Raw genomic sequence first — 18,607 nt, forward strand, 5'->3', positions numbered from 1 at the left:
GGAATACTTCATAGATCAATAATAAACAGAGACATTTGAGTAAAAAGACCTAGAAAAGTGAACTTCTGACAGATAATATCGGTACTATTTGTGTTCTGTCTTATGTATCTGACTGTACAGGAATTAGGAATATTATTCCATAAAGCCACTGGCATTTGTTGTTTATGTAAGTATCTGCACTTGAAGGAGCCCTATTTTCCTGCAAGATATTTGATGTGGCCAAACCAATTTTCTCTCTTTTTTTATTTTCTTTTTTTTTTTGGCCATGCACATACCAAAATGCTGATGATGATCCATTCGAAAACTTTGGGAAAGATTCTAGACACCAATGGGTAGAAATCTGCTAATTTGAATGAATGCTGGGAAATACAAAAAGGGGATGTAGGATTAGAAAGTTGGTCTTGCCTTTTGATTAAAGGCCCAACATGTCTCTCATACTTCTGGAGCTGACTTCATGTCAGAGAAATATTTGATAAAGCCACCTTATAGGAAAGCTATGTGTATTGCAGCTTGCCCATTCTGCCTGTACATTTCTGAAAACAATACCTCCTTGAGGGTCTCCTTTCTGCCAGACCAAAATAAAGGAAACAAGAAGGATGACCAAGGAGTGATGGAGGTAATGGCTAAATGTGGGTGAGAAGGAAGAAAGCACTGAAAGGAAGCCACAGGAGCCAGGCGGGAGCATCGCCAGGCTCCCTGCAAGGGAAGGGGCCCTGGGGCAGGGATTGCAGGCGCCCCGGGCGTGTGCAGCGTGCTCAGTCAGTCAAGCGGAGCTTTTCTCTGCCTGGGGAACAGGGAAAGGCCCATTTGTCCCCTCGGGCTGCAGCTGTGCCAGCCACAGAGCTTCTTGCCCTGTTGTGCCCCAGCTGCTTCTCACTGTCTCTTGCTAGAGGCATTCCCATACGTCCGCAGGCTCCTTCCCTAGCCCATTACAGTCTGACTGAGCCATGGCAGAACATATCAATAATTCAAACTGCATATGCTAGAATGGTTTAGCAAGTGACTGCATGGAGCTGGTAGATCTGAGGTATCCCCAGCAGAGTGATGGCAGGGAGCTGGGAGCAGTGCCTTCCTCACATGGCACAATGCAGCTGGAAAAGGACTTATGAACAACCTCCAAACACAATATTCAAAACATGAAAAGCGAGAAGAAGCCTCTTCAAAATGGCCATGATGCAAGCCAAAAAGCCAGCCTCGCCCCACTCAGGACTTTCAACTTCTGCTATGGATGACAGAGCTCTAAATTCACCCTGGTTTCAGATATATCCCTGTAGGTTTTGTCTGTTATTCAGTGATGCAGCATTTGTTGATTAGAGATTTACTACTGATATGTATAGTGCAGATAGTGGAACAAGTCAGAAGTGTTATATTGCTTTATTAAAATGGGACCCCCACATAGGTCCATAGCCTTTTGGTGTACTATTTATGTGTATTATGGGCTGCAACAGCAGCCAGCTTCCATAATTAAGCCCCATTTGCTCCATATGTGGGAGAGGTGAAATAAATGGGTTGATGATAATTGGTCATAGTCTAAAAGAAATATCTATTGTGTTGCATATCAATGCACGTAGGGAGTAAGCCAAGTATTGGATAAATCCTTTCTGAGGCTTTTACAAATCCAAATACATTTTAAAAACCCTATATGTGATTGTTACTATACCAACTGAAATTGAATTTTTCCTGAAAATTTACCTACATGTTATTCTAAAGATAAAACAATTGAGTATTTTGCACACAATTCCAATATGTGTTATAACTGATCAGTATTCCTAAAATATTCAGGTATCAAATTCTACATATATTTCTTTTTTCTGGGAAGTAAATCCTTGGGGTGCCTTGGGGCATTTGTTGTATTGAAAAACTTGTTCATTTATCCTTACTAAGAAAAGTATGTTATTGCTTATAGTTGTTTGAACTATTAATTTCCTTCCTTTTGTATCCTTGGAGATGATATAATAACTTGGTGTACTGGTGTAATTATCTACCTTTCAGTTTTGTAAATTATAATTTTTGTTTGTGTTTGTTGTAAAGAAAATCAGTTGGCACTGAGCTTAGAGAACCATTTAAGATTAGGAACTGTTTCTAATGAAGAGGTTGTTTTCTGATGCAAATGGAAAGCCCAGTTGGGAGATATTTTTCTCTTTTTTTTTCACGCAGAAAGATACAGCCTCTCGACAGACTTTGTCCTCATTTTTGGCAGATTTGGACTGCCCTACTCAAGGGCATAAAGAAGCCTGAGCCTATCAACAACAGAAATAGGACACTAACCTGCCAAATATAGGGGAATGAATAAACTGAGGGACAATAAATGTCAGTAAAGTAGGAAATCTCATGCAGTGTGAATGATTTCCTATATAGCATAAGCAAAATTTTCTGCTGTTTCAGTTTCACACAGCTACACTGAGGATGAATAAATTTTAGTCACTAATGCTGTTATGAAAAGCAATCAATTCCATAGGTAGATCACACTGGCTAATGGATGAGATGCTATGGTTATTCTGAATAAGGAAAAAAATTAAACTTTCCTATAATTTCCATTAATGTCCTCCCTGTGTGAGATGACAATTTACTTCTGGTTTAGGAAATTAAAATAAAATGTTAGATTTCCATGTACACTGAAGAGATTTTGAAATTATGTTAGCAAAGGTGAAGCTACATGGTACTTGTCACTGCACAGTGAGAGTCAGCAAGATGACGTTGTAAAATATCCTTAGTAATAGTCAGTTAAAAAGTCTGCGGGGATAAGGTCAAAGAAAGGTTAGCAGCTGACATCAAATCAGAAGCCAGATGTGCTGACCCTTAATCGTAGGCTTTGCGGACTGCAGTTCAGCATAACATTATTGAATTCACCTTTAGATTAAGCTAGTCTGCTTTGACATACACAAGCCCATATGCAAGTTAATGGCTGTGTCACCGCTTAATTATGCAAGCTTTGATAAGAGATCAGTGAGGTGACCTCTGCAACCGGTAGTTTTCAAGGTCCTTAACCATTTGCATGTTCAACGAACATAAAGTGGCACTCCCCATTTAGTCAATATTGGATCATTAGTTGTGTGTATACAAATTGCAGCCTGGGAACAGTAATTGGCAGAGAGAGAAGTTCTATTTTTTTTGCTGTTTAGCTCAGCACTATGTTATATTGAAAGCCACCTACTCATGTACTGACACAAAATCTTTGGCTTTGTGGAGAAAACATTTTCTTAGAGTCAGTAGTCTCAGTGAAAGCCTAAGAATTACTCAGTGGACTAAAATTAAGCATTATTAGAAAAGGATCTTGAAGGATTGAAACTCTTGAAAAAGATGTTAAAGTTTCACAAAAGCCAGGAGATGACAAAGTTAAGATTATGTACGCAAACCCTAGCTCTTCCTCATTGCTTATACATGATTCTGCAGTCTTTGATCAGGTGATCACTTTAGAGAATTGTTGCATTAAAACTGAAGTGGAAGAGGGTTTCACATGGTGCAATTTCTATGAGTTTAACAAATATTTTTGGTCTGTTAATGAAAATATGTTGAGACATTGACATACTGTTATCTTTCTTCAGTGGATATGCTTCTGACTTGCCCACAACGTAATACAAACTGCATAGTAATTAGTGACATTAAGGTCACTGACAATAGACCTGGCTCTTATACACCGTTGACCTCTGAACTAAAGAATACATTTACTGTATATTGCAGCAGTGTAAAATCAGACTGATTGCTGATTCCACTGAGACTACTTCTGTTTCACACACTGTGGGAAAGGACTTGGCCAGGAACAGGTCAGCGGTCCTATGTCCTTTGCCTCCTTTGTTGTGCATAGTCTGATTTGCATGCTGAATAAGGCAGGCATGCTAAAGAGATGGCATGTTTCGGAGATTATATAATCTCTGACCCTCCTCACAATGAGGTGACTTCAGTGGGAATTGTATATTCCTTCAGTGAAAGACCTGATGGTGTCCATAATGACCTGGAAGCCCACACAAAATGTTATAATCACAGCTAGCGCATTATCCCTGTTCTCAGACAACTGAAACCACAGAACTTAATGGTCTGATTTCTTGCCTACTTCCCACAAGACAACAGGAGGCATATGTATGGGCACAGTTTTTTGCATGTCTGATATTAGTGTCTTTATTTCCTATATTCCTTATCCCTTCTATTTTACTTTTACTTTTGTATTCTATCCTTTGTTCCTAATAGCTGTTGCTGTGGGAAAGCGCAGTTGAAGAAAAAAACTGTTTTAACATTTAAATCTGAATTTGTGGTCAGTCTAATTTCCTTTGGTGATGAGTTCCAAGGCAACAGTTCTTGGTGGTACTGTTTTCTTCTCACAGAAGCTTCATCCAGGAGGTTGGTCACTTCATCATTTCTGAGGAATGCAGCTATCAAGGGAGACTGTCATCACAAATCAAAAAATCTTGGCTATATTGGGCTGTTTCCATAGGTCCAAGAACAGTTCTCCAGTTCCCCTAACAAGCTTCTACTCGACCTTTTGGGGAAGGCTTTGCACTTCTAAACCAATATATTCCACTTGCAAGTCTTAAGTCTTAAAATGTAACTACGTATTTCATATATGTGACTACTGCCAGTGTCGTCAGAGTCAACGGGTTCAGCCGAAAGAGAAGACATGAACTGTATCTTTTCATGCCTTGGTTTTTAGAGTTCTCCCCAGCAATAACAGAAAGGTACTGAGGATAATTCTTTCCAAAACCAAAACAAGATTGTGGCTTATTGGTGAAACTGTACTTTGCTGTAGCATCTATACACAAGACCTTGGTGCACATATATCTAGGACACTCTATGTTGTTCAGCAAGCTAGACCTATGTTTTATATCGAGTTTTCTACAGCATTCTAATGTAACAGAAGAAACCAGATAGTCTACAGTAGCTTAATTAAAATGAAAAGAAGACATTTGAAGTTAGTTAAGTATGAAAGTGCATTTCATAATAAGAACAAATTCCTCTGGGATATTAATTTTTTTATTAATTTCCCCACCACCTGGACAGCTTTGGACTGGAGGTTAGAAACAAAAACTGTATGCTTCTGCTGAAAGTCTCCGTATAGAAATAATTACTGAGGGCAACATTTTAACTTATCTTTCAGTTCCAGACTTGACAACCCTTTGAGACGATCAGGGTGAAGCAGACCTCTCCATTAACTTTTTTCAGGTTGTTCTGCAGACTCAGGAAGACATTATTTATATTCTGTTCATGTATTTAAGTTGACCTTTCTTGTTGTGGAGCCAGAAACATCTGTTTTAAAAAACAGAAGCTGAGATTATTAATCATTATTCTATAGGAAGGAATTAATTTAGTAACAAACTCCATAGCTATAGAATCACGCAATAACAGGAACCTTGCTGATAGCTTGAATACATTGAGGGTTTCATTGTATTGAGATGTCAGTCTCACATCTATCATCACTAGTAAATAATTTTTAAAGGATTAAAAAGCCCAGGAGGTATCTGGCCCCCATATGAAGTTCACAATTCATTTGTTCCTATCTTCAGGGTGCTATTTTTAGAAATAGCAGAAGAAACAGACAAATCAGTCTAGCAACTATATTCATGTTTATGGTTTAATCCTATGAAAGGGAAAAGAAGTAAGGCAATTGCAGTCATCTGCATAAATCAGAATATTCTTAGCAGGATATTCAGGTTTATTTTTGGTAAAAATATTCAAATTGGAAAGTTGTGTGATCTTTAAAGATTTCTCTCTGAGACAGCAAGCAGAGGAACTAAAAATGCACACAGGAGAAGGGGTGTCTGGAGGCAACCTCTATGTATACTGACAGTAACAACCCTGGAAATGATAGGTGCAAAATATACTGAATAAAAACAAATTTCATCTTACTTTACAGTTTCAACAATAGTTTTGTGCTTGTAACAGATGAGCTGACAATAAATACAAATGCAATCCAAACAGCTGGGTAAGTTTAAATGACTCAAGCTTAGGGGGATCTTGGGTGGAGAAATAAGCGGAACTGCTCTATATCCACTTGAAATCTGACCCTTGAAATAAGCACTTTCAAAGAAAAGGAGAACCAAGAGGTTTCTGGAAGTAGCCTCATACATAAAAACTATTTAGAGTGAGCAAACCTCAGCCTTGCGGTCTGCAACTCAAACCTTGAGTTTTGGAGCTTTAGCTTTGGCTTTCTTCAAATACAGGATGCAAAGTCAAGACCATGGTCCGGGCATGGTCCTGGCATGCCACACGCTGGGCTCTGAGCAGTGCATCTCCTAATCACACTGTAGTTGCATGAGGGGAAATTCTGGAAATCAAACAAATGTAAGCAACCTATTTTACCAGTTCCCCCTCCACCTTTCTATAATTTTCTTGAATTCCCACTTTTTTACCATTGGACTCTGCTGGTTTCTTTCATTCTGCCAAAATCCATCAATTGACAACTATTTTCTCCTCATCTATGTATTAAAAGCAGAGACAAAAATGCAGACGTTATTTTACTTCTAGAACCATAATGGATCTCTAACATCTCAGGTGGCAAACACCTGCTTCAGTGTAAACACCGGCATGTAAATCTGTGTAAGGTGACCAGGGAAACTGGGTGCTCAAAAACTCTCTAACTTTCTGGACTGCATGGTAAAGACATAGTGTGTTCATGGATATCTGTAGGCTACTAGTAATCCCCAATAATGCTTTGTAAAAATAACCTAATGCATGTAATACATAATAAGAGGGAAGTATATTTTTATATAAATTAACTAAAAAATCCTCAAGAATGAATATACAGAAGTGGCTGGAAAAGCTAGCAGAGGATAATAACCATGGAGATCTCCTGTTTGTCAGCATAGACTGTTAATTGGTTGAACTTGCTGTAGCAATGCGCATGCCAAATAGGTGCAAAATCATTTTTAGCACTAGAAAATCACTTGATAGAAAGCAACAGCTTTGGAGTAACAAGGCATATTCATGTATTTATAACATTATATGTAATAAATAATATTATTTAATAGTTGTATGTGTGTTTGTGTGAATACGTAGGAAAAGAATCAAGTAATAAGAATAAGATATGGGCACTCTCTTAATTGCAACAGAAACTTTCTCTGCTCCATCTTTGAAATTAATGAAAATTAGGCACCCAAATTTCTTTAAAAATCTGGCTCTTGTTGTCTAAAGTTAATTAAAAAACATCATCTTGTTTTAAGGAAATGGATTTGTCAGCTTAATTTCTTACTTAATTTTCTAGTAGCAATGTGGGAAAGAGGTGGAGTCCCTGCTCTGTTTTTATTACCTAAATCAGACTGAGTACGGTATTAGGACAACAAGTGGTTTTCTTTAAAATTCTAGCATATACACTAAAGAAACCAGATGCCATCTAATTTAGATAATTTGGCTTAATTTTTTTAGAAAAGCAATTGCTGTTGACAATAATAGCAGCTAGACAGACTTTCTTATTTGTAATTATAGCCCTAGGGTTTATTAAGAGGAAGGTCTTAGGGTGAGTACGGATCATCGGTGAGAAACACAGGAAAGAATGCAAGAATTTCAGAACTTGCATACAGAGATAGTAGAGCCCATTTCTCCTAATTCCATAACTTCAGAGAGGCCGTACAAACTGCATATGACATGATTTAGGTCTTCTAAAACAGCCATCAGAATTAAAAAAATTAATTAAACTCTCAGGTGAACATCTGATTCATAATATGCTTGTCTTGCAGTTAATTGTCTCTCTCTTTGTGTCTCATTCTACTCCCAAGAGACTTTCTTTAATTTAACTAATACAGCTTTTCCAGATAAACATATGTCCATAAATTACTACTTCCTTTTCTTTCTATATATACTACATTTTCCTTTCTGCTGGAATATTTTCACTGTAAACAGAAACAGAGTTTACATTGGCCCTAAAATTAAGAGTAACTTGGATCTCCTCAGTTTACTAATGAAAGAGTAAGAACGGATATACAAGAAAATATTTTTCTATAAAATGAGCTCAATAATTGTTTCATGGCTAAATCAATACTTTACTCCTTCCTATTAGGCTCCTTCCTATTCCTTTCTCTTGTTTCTGATAAACAGAAGGAAATATATATTTCTCTATTATTAAGCCCCCCAAAATCTCTAAAGGCAATTTTCCGAAGGAAGTTACAGTAACTCTTAAATAGCAATTCTGCAAAGTACTTGCTAGAAACAAATTATGTGACAGCACTGTTTGACAGATTTATTTAGGGATAAACATACATACTGGTTTGGTATACAAGTTTTAGCTGATTACATTCAGGTTCATTCATTACTCATAAATGATAAAAACTGGACTTTTGGGATTTTTTTTATGCTAAAGCCATCTCTAATTCAAACCATCTCAAATGGAGGATTCCAAATGAAAAACAAAAGCCATTATTTTATCAAAAAATCTTTTTTTCAAACCTGGCTGGTTCTGTAGATCTCTTAGACACATAATAAACTAACTTTGAAACTGTTTGAATATTTCATTAATTTAGTCTATGTACAATTCTACAAAAAATTTTAAAATATCTTAGAAATTTTTGCCTACAGGCATGACTGCTGGCTTCCAGAGCCTGACAGCTGATTTTCTTGCTCATTTCTAGAGCATTTAACATAATAAAAATGTAAATAAAGAGAAATAAAATGTTAAGACAAATTCATTTCACATATCTTCACATTCCAGAGCCTGATAGCTGATTTTCTTGCTCATTTCTAGAGCATTTAACATAATAAAAATGTAAATAAAGAGAAATAAAATGTTAAGACAGATTCATTTCACATATCTTCACATTTGATTCTTGCTTGTCTGTATTATTAAAAGAAGTTGCCATTGCCATTACCAAATCAAATTATTTGAATTATCTGATCGTCTGCTGAGCTTGTCTTCACATCCGACAGGGTTGTTTCCACAGACTGAAGCCAGGTCGACATGCCCGTTTCTTACAATGTAATTCATATTGTTTGGCATTCCTGAAGTTCAAAACCCCAAAGACCAGTGCTTCACACCCAATTAGCTATTGATTGCAGTTGAACTGGATCCATATTCTTAATCGGAGATACCTATCTTTTTGGGGTGACCAGTCTGAGATATTTAAAGGGTGGGAGTCAGGTGCCTAAGCATGTGTGACTAGTGCCATTTTAGGTGCTCAGCGTATCCAAGCTGTTGACACAAGACTGGCAGACATGACCTGTAGCCCACGAGGGACCTCAGCCTTTCTGGAGGAGTATCTACAGTGGTTCCTCTCCATGCCTTCAACTAAGTCTACAAAACATTTGCAGGAACCAGGATCAGCTGACAGCTTAGAGAATATTCTTGCTAGTGACCAATTGTTAATTAAATTTGTCCTTATTTAAGCAATAATGATGGTAATGGTGTTCCAAGTAAGTAGTAGTTATGCTCTTCTGTTAGACTAACACCAGTTTCTTCAGAGAGGTTCCCCAAAATGACTGTTCTAATTTAGCAGGTATCATTTAAGTGGCAATTACTGTGGTAATGTTTTAAATGCATATAACGCCTTTCATTCTATACAGCAAACCTGCGCTTTTGCAGAAGTAGGAGTTGAGAGAAACTAATGGGTTTTGACTAGACTGTTCTAAACAGGCTAGAAAAGGAAACATTTGAATAATGGTAATAATGAAAAATGTGGTTTGGGTTATTTTTTCATGCAGACAAAACTAGAAACAATTGAACAGATTTTGTCTAAGCTTTCCTAAGCAATTTACTTTTTGTCTGAGATCAGTCAAGAAAATTTTGAGCCTTGAAAGTACTAAGAAAATTATCAAATGTAACAAGAAAACAGAAGTTAAAATCTTCCACTCCCTTCCTTTGCATGATAAAACGTATAAACTTCCAGCTATACTTACTCATGAGAGGGCATAAGAAAGTAATATTTTTCAATGCTTGACCCGCCGCCCCCAAATCTCCGCAAACCCAGATAAGCTCTTGGCAACCAGGCCAAACTAAAATGAGAAGTAAGTGCAGTAATTAGCATGCTTAAGCATGGTTATGCCATATCTTTATGATTAAAGTTTAAAAAGAGCTGCCTGAAACAACTGCAGCTAATGATGTGCGCTTGAATCAGCTAGAGGTGCATCTAGAACTCAAGGGAAAAACAGACTGTGGATGACAGCTTCTGTCTGAACATTTTACCATGCAGCTTCTTGAACCCCAAAGTAAGGCCTCCTTACAGGATTAATGGTTAAAGATGCTTAGGAGAAATCTGCAAGTAGGAAGAGGTAACAACTGTGTCCGGTTAAGATGACTCCAAGATGAATCCAGTTAAGACCATCTCAGAAAGGCAATTTGCTGTGGAAGGTAGCATAATTACATTTTATGGGGTACTGATTCACTTCCACCTAAGAGGGGTGGTTTTTGCACAAAAGGTGTAATGAAAAACAGTGTATAAATAGTGCTGCTCACATCACACACAAGCACATGGATATTTTCTGGGTCTCATCCCAGAAACTGCTCAGATGATATGGTTTAGGAGAAGTATGGGATTCTAAGTGAGTTATTTAATTTGCATTTTGAGTCATTCCCTTTCCAATAGCTCTTTTAAAAAGTCATTGGATTCTTTACTGTGTTAACTTAGAAGAATATTTGGCAGGTTTGTAAATGTCTCTGCTTAAATAATGTGGAATTAATATCACTGTTTACAAATGTATGTGTTTCCTTAAATGTAGGAAACTGTGCTTATTTTACAAATGTGTATGCATTTCCATAAATTTATGAAACTGTTCATTTTCTATATTAAAACAATATAATGCAGTAGCTGCTGAAAGATGGAAGGGGATGTCCTCATCTGCATTACTTCATCATTTGTTATGCTCTCACCCTGGAGACTACTCTTAAGAGTCTGGACTTGACGCTATCTCTCTTATGCCATGCCACAATGTGTCCAAAGGATTACTACAATACATCCTGTTGAGCTTGTGCTTTGTAAACTCAAAATTTCTTTAGTCTGGCAAAACCTTCTGAAAGTTGGAATCCACTGACCATCTTTTATAACATGAAAAATCAATAAGCAGTATATAATCAAAAGAAATAATATGGATTTAACAGTATGTAGATTCCAAAAGCTACCAATGAAATGCAATAGTGCTACATTACCAGTGTGATCTCAGAAGATACTACATGCAGCCTCATACTGTAACTAACAATTGTAAATCCATTAAGTTTTCCACACAAACATGCTGTGGTTCTTACTGTCTAGGAAGTAAAAGTTAGTAGACTGTGCTTCCTGATGAAAAAGAAGCTGAAGCATTTGGAATAATACATATTTTTAAATTGCAATACACTTAGATTACTAATCCCCTTTGAGCATATCATGAATACGAATTGTCATTGAATTGTTTAAGAGTCCACAGTCTAGTTTTGCAGTCCCATTCAACTGAGGATGCAATTTTGTAGATGCAAATAATTGTGAGTCAAATAATGGCTCACAACAGAGTGGTTCTTATATGTCATCATAGTACAGAAGACAAAATGTATTCTCTTTCTCTACAATCAAAGCTGAAGAAACACAGCTAATCAAGCCAGACAGCACAGCCTCGACAATGGATTCAATCATGGACTGTGTGAAGGGTTATCAGTGAGCTCTGTTGATAGGCTCAACCAAAACACCTACAAAATTAATCTTAAGAGCATAAGCACGTCTGTGCTGCATCACACCAAGGTCCAGCTAGGCCACTATTCTGACGCCAATGGCCAACAGCAGATGCTTAGTGGAGCGTATAAGAGTAAGGGACATAAATAGTGACACTTACCCAGAATACTGTTCCAGCTTCCGCAGATCTGTACCTCATGCACTTCCTGAGCCAGATGTGATATCTTTGTATTTCATGGGAGGATTTTTTCCCAAGTATTTATCCACTGATTGACAAGTCACAGCATCCTGTGGAAAAGATTTCACAGTTTCGCGGACGTCATCTGAAAAAGTAGCTTTGTATTTGTTTTGAACCTTCTACTTTCATCTAATGTCCTTTATCTTTTGTATTGGAACAATCAGTCCTTTTCCACCTTCCCCATGCCAGTAGTGATATTTCCAGATATCTGTCATACCCCTTCTCAGTCATTCTTTTTCCAGTCTGAAAAATATTAATCTGTTAGCTCAGTCTGATGCTCTAAGCTATCTTTGGTCACCTAAACTCTTTATGTTTTCTGATTCCTTTATATTGTTTTTGAGACAAGGGAGTAAAATTTCACACAGTAGGCAATGGGAAGGTGCACAATAGATTTATACAGTTACAAAATTACATTCTGTTTTTTTCCTATCCTTTACATGATAATTCCCGATGTTCTGTTTGCTTTTTGGCTGTTGAAGAGTATTGAGCTGATGTAGTCATAAAACTGCCTCTTACCATTCCAAGAGCTTGTTCATAAGTAGCCGTAATTAGGTCAGAGCCTGCCACTGAATATGTCAAGTTAGAATTGCTTTTTCCTATGTGCATTTACATTTAGCATTTTATTACTCAGTATCAAATAGTATCACGAGGCTTTTCTGCGACTCTGAACCTTTCGTAGTTCTTTGAAAGAGCAGAAACCAATAAAGTATTTTACATCTGTAATCAGCAGGTCATGTTTAAGTTTGATCCCATCGCACAAGTGAAAGTTCAAGGAACCCTGAATCACAGCCAGAGCCTGTGAAATGAATCCCTGCCTTCCCAGATCAATAAAAATAGATAAACTATTTTGTCCACTATCACTGGACATAATCTGGGTGTTCTTTAGATAACCTCAACTGCTAAACTCTTTGAAAAACATAACAATATTCCTTTTTCTCTAGAAAATATCACTTATTCTTAAGCTCTGTTATCCTGTTTTCAGTCCCTCATTCCTAGTTAACATAACTGAGAAATCATTGATGATGACTGAACTCCAACAGCACATCCTGCCTTTCATCATCTGGGAATTATAGTGATCAGCATTCAGACCAAAGCGCAGCACAAGGGCTAGCGGCAAAGACAGCTTCTTTATGGCCAAAGGGAAGAGCTCTGATTTCATACTGCACATTTTCCATGCAGCTTCAGACGCAGTGAACCCCAAAGTACAGTTCACCCAGCTAAATGGCATGTAGCAGGAGTAGATGGGTCAGCATGGCAGGGCTCCATTCCCTCCTCTTCAGCAGAGGACCGAGCGAGCAAATGGGTAGCTGATTCTTGTCTTGGAAGGCTCTCACCCATGGGATCCTACAAGAAGCAACACTTTTTCTTCTTTCTTCCATAACTGCTAAATATCACTGCTGCCAATAACACACACACTGCAATCAGCTTTATCTGTCATTCATGGTTAAACGCTGCAACACTGCAACACTTAAAAGATGAAGTAAAGCTGAATCTGGACAAGACCAAGTCTAGCTGCTATCACCTGTCAGCTATTGGCATAACCTTATATCCGGCTTTCATTTCCATGCCTCTGTGGACTTTGGCACAGCTATAAAACAACTGTGGACTTATGAAACTCCCTTTCTCAGTCAAGAACTGCTTGAGACCATTGCTTTTAGCAGTGCACAGAGAAAAATTATTATAAATCAGATAAATGATTCTGTAACTTCAGTATCACTTATGAAATCCATGTTCCAGGCAATTTCGTCTGTGGAGAAGGAAACGTAATTAAAGCAAAAGAAACGTCTGTGAAACACGGAGACCTTTTCTGAACATATTGCAAGAGGGAAATCTAAAGATCATAGATGCAGAGTTGAAGGTTGATCAGTGTAGTCTGGGAATTATCCAAAAGTTTTCCTTAGCTTCCTGTTAGTGTAGTGGCACTCTAGTGAGATATTCCCCAAAGCAGTAGGAGCGATGTTGTATCTTTCCTCGTTTCTTTACACAGAGAGATAAGAAGGTATCTAGGGAGGTGGAAAAACAGAAAAAATGTGATCTATGTAAATTGGTATCGTCTAGTGTTTTTTTAAGAGAGGAGATGGCTAATTGATTTGTATAGAGCAATTTACATCTTATGTTATTAATACATATGCTCTGCCTACATGCTGATACCAGTAAAACTGCTTTACACAGGAACTAGACAATCCACAGATAATATGCTGTAGAAACAGTCCTAGTAAGTAAGGTATGGACAAGATGACTTAGACTTTTCTAGTTCTCATTACTGTGATTCTGTCAACTACAGATGCTAGCAATCAGATAAGCTTACTGTTGTTAATGCAATAGATTTGGAGATCTCATTAGTCATTCTATATGTGTTCTGCATGTGCCTCAAAGAGATGCCAGCAGAAGCTGGGGATGTAGAATCTGTTGTTTTGCATTTCTGCTATAATCATGATATTACTACCATTCCTTTAACAGAGAAATTAAACAACTTGTTTACTCAAGTAACGATTTAACTAGTTTAGAGTCAACAACGCTATTTTTGAAGTAGGAGTTATGCAAGTTTCATCCTCACTGTTGAACATGGAAAAGCAAATAATACAAATGAACTTAAACAAATAAAAGCTGCAATCAAATCAGCCTTGGAACAAGGGCCAGTACATGAGCGTCAATGTGTAAAAATACCTGATGGGAGAGACATGGAGCCAGACTCTTCTCAGTGGTGCCCAGTGAAAGGGCAAGAGGCAATGGGCACAAACTGAAATACAGGAAATTTCGTTTAAAAATAGGAAATTTTTTTTTGCTGGGAGGGTGCTTGAACACTGGAACAGGTTGTCCAGGGAGGTTGTGGCATCTCCATCCTTGGAGATGCTCAAAAATTGACTGGATGTGGTCCTGGGCAACCTGCTTTAGCTGTCCCTGCTTTGAGCATGGGGATTGGACCAGATGATCTCCAGAGGTTCCTGCCAACCCCAACTATTCTGTGGTCCTGGTTACCGCCACTGGCCTGCCCTGCTCGGGGCTGTGGGATGGGGCCACGGCCAGAAAGGCTGCTGCCTGCCTGCTTCGCTGTCCTGCTCAGCACCTGGCACCCTCTTTGTTGCGGAGCAGCTCACTTTAGCTGCTCCTGGGCAACTTGATTCAAACTCAGCGGGAAATGGAAGAAAATAATGTTCAGAAAGTTTTAATTTCCTGAGCTATTATTTTTTCATGAGATACTGCCCAGAACTGGAGTTTTTTACATCTTTTTTAACTGAAGAGCTGGATGTGGAAGATGAGATCAAGTGTTTTAGGAACAGCTGGGAGTGGGAGTTAAAATAAGAAACTTGCCCATCAGTTGGTCTGGAAGGTGAACTGACTAAGCTGATGATCAAGAGGCATGCTTCTTTTCCTACAGGCTTACAGCAATGTAACGCCATTGTCTGGAGAAGTTTCTTTTGCTTTGTATCCATGCAAGTGAAATTTTAAGTGGACCTTTGAAGTCTAGAAGAAGGTAATGACAAGACTAACCAGCCCCCTTTCAACAGAAAACAGTCAGGTAGGGAAGGTTAACAGAAAAGTGAGCAAAATGCACAGAGATGTGTCAGAGGAGAGAAAAGCTGGAGAAAAAAAAAGAGCAATAGAAGTGGGTGAAAGCAGAGAAGAAAACTCAACAGCCTATGACATTCACCTGAAAAGATAAATGTAGAGTTGGTTCTTTCTCACTGCATTAAGGATGTGTTTAGTCTGAACTCCTACTTTCACTCCATTTTTCATTCAAATGCAAGAAAACCCCACAATGAGCTAGAAATATACTTTACCAAAGCCCTCTATTTTTGCAGCTAACTGGGAATGTATATGTGCAGAGGTAAAGACAACTTCAAGAGAAACTAGTCCTCACTGTAATTTAGAGCAGCACTACATCTTTAATTACTTTGGATGCTCACAGTGGCCTTCCTGAGATGCTGTCCCACCAGCCCAGCATTACAAAAATACCAGCTTTGACTAGCTCATGGACCTGACCTATCTGCTCCGCCAGGTTTGGTAGTAACATGACAGGAACTAATTGCTTCAAACAGATTATGCCACAAGGGATTACCCTTTGCTAGCTTCATCTTCAACCACTTACTAAGGCAGATAAAGATATGGCAACTTGGATTCTTATCTGATCTATTATACTCCTTTCCCTTCTCTACATCAAATAAATATATTGTCTCCAAAAGAAAGGTTAATTCTAATATATTCTGAGATGCGTGATCTGAACACGGGGATGAAGGGTACTGAACAAACTTGGCTGGGTAGAATTCTGGGCTTGGACACAGATACTAACCTGGGGACCTCCATTTCACTTCTGTTTACTGAAGTTGACTTTCTCCCATAGACACATAGCGATGTAGTGTAATAGCCGTGGGTACTTATACAAGGAACGAAATGTCTTGATTTACTGCCAGGATCTTCTAGTATGCCAACCTCTTTGCAATTAGTTGTACAGCCTGAATTCTCAATAGCTCACTGTCAAAGCAAGGGGAGGTTTTAAATAGAAAAAGCATGGGTACATTCTTCTCTGTTGTACTGCTGCGCACGCTTACATATCTTACAGAAAAGTAAAATATTTTGGTGTTTAATAGCTTTGGAACCCAAATTAAAAGAGCAAGAAAACTATTCCAACATGTGGACTGCTATGATTTAAACTATCTCCCAAAAGCTAGTTTTGAAAATATGCTAAAAGTATTACTTGTTGCCTGTTAGCTCTGCTGGATGAAGGACATGAATACATATACGAAGTTTGAAAACACTTTTGGGACACTTACTGACTCCCCTTGAAAAACAGATTTAGAAGAGCCAAATTTCATTGTGTCTGCAAAATCAGTTATGTTTTTATTGAAAAGAATGCACCCAAGGTGAATAGAGCGCATTTAAGTACGCTGTCTGCCCACATACTGTTGACAAGACTATCTCCTGCTTTTACCCTGATACCCCTGTTTGTAATCACTCTTGTGCAACATGCGGCAAATCAAATTACCTTTCATCACAAGATCGTTCTACACAGGTGTTGTGCATGTCAGTATATCACTTGCCAAATGCATCAAGATCTTTTGGAAAGAAAGAATGAGACAGGAGATACAACAAGATATTATTTGTTATTAATAACCTTACATGCCATGTGCACAATGTTTAATTAACAAGTAGTGGTACATATATTTTGTGCACAGACATGCATTCCCATGCCTCCGCAGGGACAGGGAAGGGAGGTTCAGGAGCTATGCGCTTGCCACACGACAGGATGACTTAGCCTGTACAGGCACACTGCCTCTTTAGTATGTGCTGTGCATCAGGTACATATGGTGGTGGTGCCCTCTGCCAACACACATACCTGCTCATTAATAGCAGCCATGAGAACTGATCTTCATATTCCCTAAAGGCTGGAACTGTGTCCAGCAACTCCATGACCTGGGCTGGGGAAGCCATTTCCTATCATTCTCTTTCTAGATAGAAATGCCTCTCGTTCGTACTACGCTTTAACGCAAGGTACACATCAACTGATTTATTTTTAATGGAAATGTGTTTCTATCATGGTAAACTACAGTATGATGTAGAGGAAAAAAAAAGATTATAAAGCAGATTATTATTATAATACAGATTTCCATTATCATTCCTTCTAACTCCTTGCTTCTTACCAGCTAGACTCTGCTCCTACATTGTCAAACCTGTGTTTGGTAAACACCTTTAAGCACTGCTGTATTTTGTGTTGTTATCTACAGGATAAAAAGAGATGGTGGCTTCAGTGTTGCTTCTTGTCATCTCTGAGCTCTCCACGTTTTCCTGAAAACATTCAGGGGAATTTTTCACCTTTTGACCAACCAACTTGTGGTCTCAAATAATTGTACAACCACGATCTCCTCAACATCAGACTTTGCAATGCAGATGCATTTTTAAAAGTCTCTAATTTATTTGTTCTGTTTGGACCTACATAAACCCAAACAAAAGCGTAACTTTGCATTACATTTCCATGTTAAGACATTGTTAGCATGCTTTCATCTCTAACCAGCTGGGGAACAGCCTAACTCCCCCAGCCTGCTCCTTAAATATACTGCCAGCAGCAGGTAGGCATGCTGAAGACCCATCGCACTGTTCAGAATATACAGATTCACACACCAAGAGAAATGAACGAGGCTGAACGAGGTTTGCTTTGGCATTGGGAAGAAAAGAAGATAAAAACCTACAAGGAAGTCCCTCTCGTGGAACAGGAGGGATGAGCAAGGATCATCTTGAGCTGTCCTGGAGATGGCAGCATTGAGCAACTTATTTTTCAGCATTGGCTCGCAACACTTGCCTTGTTTCTTACAGTAACATAAAAGTTACGCACGCACTACGTTTCAGCCCTGTAAACTGCAAATCACGTTGAATATTCAGTTTAATTTAGCATATAACGATCTGGGGAAATATAGTTAACCGCTTGACACTACATTAGAAAATAAACCTTCTGGGAACCTTTGCTCGGCAGTTCCGCAGCGAACTCTGAAGGCGGCGGAACTCGCGTTTCCGGCAGCGGCGAGTCTTTACGCGGGGAACGGCGGCAGCGGCCGCGGACACGGCGCTCGGGGCCGCGGCCGAGCCAGGCGCGGCTCCGCGAGGCGCCACAGCCCAGCGCCGCCCCTCGCCGCCGGCCCGCTCGCGGCAGCCCGCGGGGGGCCGGCGGGAGCAGCGCCGCGGCGCCGGGCGGCCCCCTCGCCCTGCGCGGCGGAGGGCAACGGCCGCGGGCCCGCGTGGTGGCGGCGGCGGCGGCTCCGCGCCCGGGCCTGCCCCGCCCCGGCGCAACGGCCGCGGCGGGCTGAGCCCCCTGCCGGGCCGC

The 18,607-nt window shown here is 39.2% G+C and overlaps 1 long non-coding RNA gene across 1 annotated transcript; it reads right to left on the bottom strand.

Annotated features, from left to right (window-relative positions):
* Window positions 1-4,981: 4,981 nt before the first annotated feature.
* On the bottom strand, window positions 4,982-18,374 carry LOC106485866 (uncharacterized). The gene is made up of 3 exons (XR_001292794.2): window positions 18,247-18,374; window positions 11,716-11,843; window positions 4,982-5,238 (listed from the first exon to the last, which is right to left on the bottom strand). It is a non-coding gene; the product is annotated as an uncharacterized lncRNA (long non-coding RNA).
* Between the last annotated feature and the right edge of the window lie 233 nt (window positions 18,375-18,607).

Source organism: Apteryx mantelli, chromosome 9 (genome assembly GCF_036417845.1).
Source record: "Apteryx mantelli isolate bAptMan1 chromosome 9, bAptMan1.hap1, whole genome shotgun sequence".
Classification (NCBI taxonomy): domain Eukaryota; kingdom Metazoa; phylum Chordata; class Aves; order Apterygiformes; family Apterygidae; genus Apteryx; species Apteryx mantelli.